At 49.2% G+C, this 8697-nt stretch overlaps 1 long non-coding RNA gene across 1 annotated transcript; it reads right to left on the reverse strand.

Moving 5' to 3' along the window:
* Positions 1-642: 642 nt before the first annotated feature.
* Positions 643-3755, reverse strand: LOC133629237 (uncharacterized). Its single transcript, XR_009820988.1, has 3 exons — positions 3680-3755; positions 841-1002; positions 643-746 (listed from the first exon to the last, which is right to left on the reverse strand). It is a non-coding gene; the product is annotated as an uncharacterized LOC133629237 (long non-coding RNA).
* Between the last annotated feature and the right edge of the window lie 4942 nt (positions 3756-8697).

Here is an 8697-nt window from a genome sequence, read left to right on the forward strand (position 1 = left end):
CTCTAGTCAACTGTCAAAATTGATGCAGCATGGAAGCCCACAGTACTCAACATGCAGCTCCACAAATGTTTTTGCCTTAGTCCACACAGAAACCACTAATGTAGCTTCTTTCTGTATTTTTAACATACAACATTCTTAAATAAATACAAAATACAAGCACTACAATTCTCCAATGGTTTCTTTTTCCCAAAACAGAAATACCAATGACCATTTTGGCAGGACGTTTTACTTACCTTTGAGAAGGTTTAGACAATACTGAGTAGCAGCACTATCCCATCTTTTAGCTGCTCTAGGAAAATAAACACAACCAACCATCCTACCTCAACAAAATTAACAACTTTGGAAAAAGCTTTGGATACATGTCAAGAGATTACTTCAAGTCATGATAAATCTTAAGAAGTGCACCAATGAGACATAACAAAGGATTAAAACAGGTCAATAATAAAACTGGAATCACTAAGGAAGAAACATTCATTAATCACCAATTGGTTCTGTTTAAGAACTGCTCTTCTGAAACAGGTTTTGTAACCTGATTTCCTACCTTCTTCTTGAAACACAATCTCTTCTAAAAATAACTGATGTAACAAGACTTCATGCTTAGGAAACTTACTAATATAGTTATTAAACTCTACTTACACTGTTCCTGCAGTACTTCCACAGAAGCTGACATGCAGTGTCACTGGCTGTGTGCGATACAGTCTACATTTCTTTGCTCTATATGGGATCCACATGAATGCTTCCAGTGCCTGACAATATTGTTTTGAAAAAGCACCCTGGATGCTTCAGCCCCAAACCAATGCAAAGACTCTTGCTATCTACACAACATAACGGTGCTTTTACCTGTCCTTCTTCTACCGTGACTGGTTTTGCCTCATCCACATCTTTGTAAGGTGTGTGGTAGAGCTGATTCATTGCAGCAGTCAGGTTTTTATATTCTATTTCATTGACTGTGTAAGGCTCACATCCTTCCATAGGAACCCAGAAGCAACTCGGACTTTCAACCTAGGGCAAGGAGTAGATAACAAAACCAGGTAATATTAGACTTAAAAACATCCCATTATTTGAGCAGAAGCTATCTGAGCAGCAAATCTAAAAACTTAATCTTTAGTGAGGCCCGTTAAAAAGTACTGGGGCTGGATACTGAGCATACAGAATGCCAACAAGCAAAGCATCTTTCAACTTCAAGCCATTAGGTCATTAAAGGACTTCTCAGCTTTCAAGTTTCTTTAGCACTGTAATTAATGGCACATACAATCTAAAAGGTATTGCTATTATCTAAACAGTTTGTTCAACCAAACACTGTGTAAAGTTCAGTGACATAAGGCTTCCCTATTGTTTTCAAGAACTATGTATGAAAACACAGAACACACAACAAACCCCATCAACGGGCTTTTCTTCATGCTCAGGAGTCTACAGGACAGTTGTTTTCTTTATAATAGAGTCATAGCTTTCTGCTTAGCCTTTGTAACCAGTTCTATCCCAGTCTCTCCTCTGATCTGGGTCTCCTGCTCTTAGGGGTTAATCCCAGTTCAACACCACACAGCTGCTTCCTAACTCTCCTGCAGTGGGATGATTAACAGACCTGGAAGGATTAAAGTGAGAAAACTCCTAGGTTGATGGGTGAAATAGGTAAACACCTCAAGGGGTAAAACAAAAGCTAGGTGTAGAAGCAAAGCAAAATGAGGAATACATCGTTTCCCACTGGTGGCCAGATGTTTATGCATCTCCTGGAGGGCTTCAGCGTGTATTAACACTGACTTGGGAACGTCTCTACTTACTGAATTTGGCTTCCCCTTTTCTCCTCCTTCCCCACAGGTTTTATTGCTGAGAACATCATCCTATGGTATGGAATGTCCCTTGGGCAGTTGGGGTTAGCTATCCTAGCTATATTCTGGGAAAAGGACTTTTCCCTGATGCCTTGTGGAATTGAGTAGAATCTAGCACTATACTGCACTGTATTTAAGATTACGTTGCACAGCTTCCAGTTTAGATTTTAGCTGCATCCCTACTGACCACTGTTGAGATGAAACAAGTATAAACACCTCTAACACATAAAAAGAAATGACAGAACATCCATGTGAGAAACAAAACAAGCTTCCTCGTGAAAGACTCGGGTCAGACTCTGCAGGGAAGCACTTGTATGAAGCGTTCTTGCAAGAGCGGTGTCCTAGCCAGCAGCACCCCTGACAGGTACAACATTGGGCTTGTTATTCCCTATCCAGGGTCCCTTCCTTGTTTCCCCATTGATCAGGTACTCCAAGGTTTACAACTTCTCCAGGCACCTACAATCCCCTCAGGGGATGGCTGGTTTTTGTACATTATGACCCATTCCCCACAGGCCTGAGATTTAAAACTCTAGTTAACGCTACAAACAAGCAGGTAACTGTCTTATGGTCAGTGCCCTGATTTACACCACACAGACACAGACAGCAGTCGAAACTCCTTGTCTTAAGTTCTAATTCTGCAAAAGCAACATCAATATTTCTTACACCCAGGGCATCATGGAAAGGGGATGTCCCCTCCCCCCGCAAAAAACATCCCCCCCCCCCAAGCCAAGAGGCAAAGGGCAAAGGGCACAAACCCCCCCAAATGACCCAAGACAACCCCAAATGAACCCCAACCCCTCCAAATGAGCCTAAAGTCCCCCCAAAAGAGCCCAAAACCACCCTAAATGAACCTGAAACCTCCTCAAATGACCCAAAACCCCCAAAAATGGCCCCAAAAGCCCCCCAAATGAGCCCAAAACCTCCCCAAATGACCCAAAAACCCCCAAATGATCCCAAAACTCCCCCAAATGAGCCCAAGACCCCCCCCAAATTGTCCCAAAAGCCTCCCACATGAGCCCAAAACCTACCCAAATGACCCCAATTCCCTCCAAATGAGCCAAAACTCCCTCCAAATGACCCAAAACTCCCCCAAATGAGCCCAAGACCCCCCCAAATGAGCCCAAAATCCCCCCAAATGAGCCCCAACCCCCTCTAAATGAACCTAAAACCTCCCCAAATGACCCAAAATCCCCCCAAATGAGCCCAAGACCCCCCTAAATTAACCTAAAACCTACTCAAATGACCCAAAATCCCCCAAAATGGTCTAAAAATCCCCCCAAATGAGACCCAAACCCCCCTAAATGAACCTGAAACCTCCTCAAATGACCCAAAACCCCCCAAAATGGTCCAAAAAGCCCCCCAAATGAGCCCAAACCCCCCCATATTATCCCAAAACCCCTCAAAATGGCCCCAACCCCCTACAAATGACCCAAAACTCCTGCAAATGAGACCAAAAAGCCCAAAATGCCCCCAGAGCCCCCACATGGACCCAAATCAACCCAAATGAGCCCAAAACCCCCCAAAATGAGCCCAAACCCCCTCAAACGACTCCAAATGCCCCCAAACGACCCAAACTCCCCCCTAACCTCCCCCAAATGATACCAAAACACCCCCAAACGACCCCAAATCTCCCCAGGCCTCCCAAGTGACCCCATATCCCCCCAAACGACCCCAAGCCCCCCCAAATGACCCCAAAACCCCCAGAAAAGACTCCAACTCCCCCAAGTGACCCCATATCCCCTCAATCGACCCTGAAACCCTCCAAACCCCCACAGACGCCCTCAAACGCCCCCAGACCACCCCAAACAACCCCACACCACCCCTCAAAAGCCCCCAAGACCGCCCCAACTCACCTCCCCCCTCTCTCGATGAGTTTCTGCTGCCCTGTGGCACCTCAGCCCCGCCCCGGATGATGGGGGGCTGTCCCTGATACCCCCCAAAGACGTAGGGAGGGTGGAGGAGGGGAAAAGAGCGTGGGGGGTGGTCAAGCCGAAGCCCACCCACTCTTTTCGGGGGGGTAGGTGGGGTTTAGGGGGGCTCCACCCCCCTGATGGTGCAATAACTCCCCCTCCCGCCCCCAAAATGTCCCTCGGGGTAAGCTGGGAGGGGAATTGGAGGGTGGGGGGGGGGAGAGGTCTCCCCATGAGCTTAGACACCCCTCAAATCAACTCAAAATCCCCCAAAATGAGCCCAAAACCTTCCAAATGGCCCAAACCCCACAAAATGAACCCAAACCCCCACAAAATGAGCCCCAAGCCCCAAATGACCCAAAACTCAGAAAAATGTGCCCAAAACGCCCCCAAATGGCCCCAACCCCCCCCAATGAACCCGAAATCCCCCCAAATGAGCCCAAAACCTCCCAAATGACCCCAAACCCCACAAAATTAATCCAAAACTCCGCAAAATGTACCCAAACCCCCCCAAAATGAGCCGAACCCTCCCCAAATGAGCCCCAAACGCCCCAAATGGCCCGAAAATCCAACCAAAATGGGGGTTTCGAGTCACAAAATGAGGGCAGGTTGGTCACAGGTTCGGTTTGAGGCGACAACGGCCGTTTCAGGGGCAAAACCGCTGCTGTGAGGTGGGAAAAGGAGCTCGTGGGAGGTACAAATCACCCAACATGGCGGCTGTGCGGACGCCGCCATGTTGTACGGACGCCGTTACGGTGAAGGGGGCGGGTGCTGTGCGGACGCCGCCATGTTGTACGGACGCCGTTACGGTGAAGGGGGCGGGTGCTGTGAGGGCGCCGCCATGTTGGGTGAGGACAGAGGCGGCCGCCATTTTGTGCCGAGCGCGCGTTTTCCCGCTTCCGCCCGGCTGAGGGGAGGGAGGAGGCGGAGAAAAAGCGGCTTTTGACGCCAAAAGCGAGGGTGAGGTACAGCGGGGAGGGGAATGGGGAGGAGGAGGGACGCGAGAGGGAGCTGGAGAAAGGTGTTGGGAGGCGCGGGGCTGGCAGGAACGGGGAGAGAATCGTTTAAATTGCTCCATTTTACCCCAAAAAGCGGCGGGTTGTTGAGCTTAGAGGGACCGTTTTGCCCTCAAAGATTAAATTTCCCCTCACACCTTCGTTTTATACCTCAAATGATTCCCATTTTCGCCCTTAAAGCGGCGGTTTTGCCCTAAACCAGTAGTTTTTGCCTCAGAAAGGCGCTTTTCCTGCCTCAAAGGGATTTTTCCCCTATCAGATTAACTTAATTTGCCTCAAAGCAGCTATTTTCCGGAAAAAAAGCTGGTTTTCCCCACAGAACAGCGATTTTCCTGCCTTAAAGGGATTTTTCCCCCCTCAGATAACTCAGTTTTCCTCAAAGCAGCGATTTTCACCGAAAAAAGAGGTTTTTCCCCTCAGAGAGGTGCTTTTCCTGCCTCAAAAGGATTTCTCTCCCCTCAGGTGCACTTAATTTGCCTCAAAGCAGTGATTTTTACCCTAAAATATAGGTTTTTTTCCCCTCAAAATGTGGCTTTCCCCCACATAAAGTGGCTTTTTCCCTCACACAAAGCCTGGGATCAACTTCATTTGCCTCAAAACAGCGATTTTCACCCCAAAAAGCAGTTTTTCCCCTCAGAAAGGCAATTTTCCCTCCTTAAAGGGACTTTTCTCCCCTCATATTAACTCAATTTGCCTCAAAGCGGTGCTTTCCCCTCTAAAAAAGCTGATTTTAACCTTAAAAGGCACTTTTTCCCCTCAGATGAGCTAATTTTGCCTCAAAGCAGCAATTCCCCCCCCAAAAAAGCAGTTTTTACCCTCAAAAAGGCAATTTTCCCACCTCAAAAGGATTTCTCCCCCCTCAGATGAACTTAATTTGCCTCAAAGCAGTGATTTTTACCCTAAACCAGAGGTTTTTTCCCCTCAAAATGTGACTTTCCCCCACACAAACTGGATTTTTTCCTCACACAAAGCCTGGGATCAACTTCATTTGCCTCAAAGCATCTATTTTCACCCCAAAAAGCTGATTTTTTCCTCAGGCGCTTTTCCTGCTTCAAAGGGATTTTTCCCTCCTCAAGTGAGTCTAATCTGCCTCAAAGCAGCAATTTTCACCCCAAAAATCATTTTTCCCCCTCAGAAAGGAACTTTTCCTCCTCAGATGAGCTAATTTTGCCTCAAAGCAGCAATTCCCCCCCCAGAAAAGCAGTTTTTACCCTCAAAAAGGCAATTTTCCGGCCTCAAAAGGATTTCTCCCCCCTCAGATGAACTTAATTTGCATCAAAGCAATGATTTTTACCCTTAAACAGAGCTTTTTCCATTCAAAATGTGACTTTCCCTTACGTAAAGTGTCTTTTTCCTTCATATAAAGCCTGGGATCAACTTAATTACCTCAAAGCAGTGATTTTCACCCCAAAATTATGTTTTTCCCCTCAGAAAGGCGCTTTTCCTGCCTCAAAGGGATTTCTCCCCCCGTCAGATGAACTTAATTTACCTCAAAGCAGTGATTTTTCCCCCAGAAAAGCACTTTTCCCCCTGAAAACGTGACTATCCCCTGCACAAAGTGGCTTCTTCCCTCACACAAAGCCTCGGATCAACTCAGTTTTCCTCAAAGCAGCGATTTTCACCCAAAAAGCGGTTTTCCCTCTCAGAAAGGCACTTTTCCCGCCTCAGAGGGATTTTTCCCCTCTCAGATCAACTTAGTTTGCTTCAAAGAAGTGATTCTTACCCCAAAACAGTTTTTTCCCCTCAAAAAATGTGAGGCAGCCGGAGCCTGGCAACCAGCTGGGCCTGTGGGGTTTGGCCTCACAGGGGGCTGCGGCCTGAGGGAGCCTCTGGGTCAGGCACAAGCAGCTCTGTCCATGTCCTGTCTGTTCTCTGCCTGGGAGCTGTGTGTTGTCTCGGTGCCCCACAGAGAGCACAGACACACTGAGGCACAGACAGTGCTGCTGGGTGGGGGAAATGAGCCGTCAGTGCCCTTGGCTGGCCGTGGGGGGCTGAGAGCTTGAGCAAGGGCGAGACACGGAGTGGTGTGAGGGGGATCCCTCTGCTCTCAGCAGGGGCTGGGGCTGTGCAGACTCACAGGGGACGGGCAGAAAGGGACAGGAACAGGGCGCTGGGAACCAGGCAGGGGCACAGCCCGGCTGCCCTGGCTCTACTCTCACCCACAGCCCATCCTCTGGCCTCGCAGCCCTCGCTCTGTGCTCCCTGAGGGCAGCAGAAATGCTGAGGGCTCCTGACATCCAAGAACACTCCCTGTTGTGGTAACGGGAAGGAGCTGGACAAAGCCCAGAACCCCAAAAGTGCCCCATGCCCAGAGGCAGCAGATGTCCAACAGCATCTCCATCACCCGCTTCCTCCTCCTGCCCTTTGCAGACAGGCGGCAGCTGCAGCTCTGCACTTTGGGCTCTTGCTGAGCATCTCCCTGGGCATCTCCTTGGGCATCACCCTGGCTGCCCTCCTGGCCAACAGCCTCATCATCAGCACTGTGGCCTGTGACCACCACCTCCACAGCTCCATCTGCTTTACCAACAGCAAGGCCAGTTAGGCTGCTGCATTCAGTAGCCTTAATTCCTGCTGAACAGCATTCTCAACAGTGTGTTTTAAAGAGGCCATCAATACATCATAGTGGGGGGCAGACTTCTCTGCTGTATCTGCAACTGACGCAACAGCAGCCACAACTTCACACAGGACACTTTGGGGTGGAGAAGCTTCTCTAACGTTCCCTTGGCTTCCAGGGGTGTTTTTGGACAATATCTGACTTTATTCTGGAGGATATTTACAGGGTTGCTAGATACAGAAGAACATCAGCTGCACTTGGGCTTGGCAGGACTTTGGTAGTCCAGCCACTGAGCAAATCGTCTTTCCACCAGCGCTCTGTTTACTGAGACCACCTACAGGGAGGTGAGAAAAAAGCACATCAGAACACCAGCAGGAAACGTCAGCAAGTTCCTCATGAACAGGAGAAAGCCCCTAATCCTGGACGCTGACGGAGCTGCGGCAGTGGGTATGTCACACACGTACCTCATCTCCCATCAAGCTCCACAGCTGAATCAGGGGCAGCCCCGTGGTAGGGTCGTAACTGGTGATGTGAAACACAGGGAAACATCAGCATGAGGCCGTTCTGGTCTGAGTCATGGAGAATGTAAGGCTGAACATTCCCTACAGTTCAGCTACTCCATCTTGGGGCGGGCTGGAGCGAATGTCGCTACTGCCAGCAGGCAGCTGGGACACCGCGCAGGCCACTTTGCTCTAGTCGCTGCAGCCCGTGCCCTGGACCAGGAACTGAAACCTAACAGTTCAGAACCTTTTCTTTACTTCTCGTCTTGTCTTAGGAAGCGGTTTTTCTATGGCCTGCAGGCAACAGCCTGATTTCTCCAAGCAGGTGAAAGCATTCCTTTCCCCTCCACTGATATCCAGAGCAGCAAACACTCAGGTACTGCTGGTGACATGTTCCTTTATTACATTTTCCCAAGGGCCATCCTCTCATTCATTGTTGTGTCTTTTGATTTTCCCTTTCAGTTTCCCTGGAAACCACCAAACAACTCCATGAACCTGGTCAACCGGACTCAAGGGTCAGGGGATCAACTCCCAGTTCAAACAGAAGACTAAACACAAACACAGAAACACAAAGCCAGGGGGAAAGGAAGGAGCAAAGAGAAGGGAAAGGCTGATTTGGCTGCTGGAGTGCCTTGTTTCACTGACGAGGGGGATCAGCCCTGCACAGAGCTCCCGCTGCACAGTCAGTCAGAGACCCAGAGAGAAGTCTGTCTCCTCCAGGCCCCGTGGAGCCGGTGCAGCAGACTGGGCCTGGAGGATGCTGTTCCATCTACAGCTGTCAGGATGAGCTGCGTTTGAGCCGACAGGTTCGCGAGTGAAGCGCTGATGTCACCTGGCATGCTCTGAAGGGCTGAAACACAGACGAGCAGAGCTGAGCTCACAGCCCGGGCT

Source organism: Colius striatus, unplaced genomic scaffold, assembly GCF_028858725.1.
Source record: "Colius striatus isolate bColStr4 unplaced genomic scaffold, bColStr4.1.hap1 scaffold_35, whole genome shotgun sequence".
Lineage (NCBI taxonomy): Eukaryota > Metazoa > Chordata > Aves > Coliiformes > Coliidae > Colius > Colius striatus.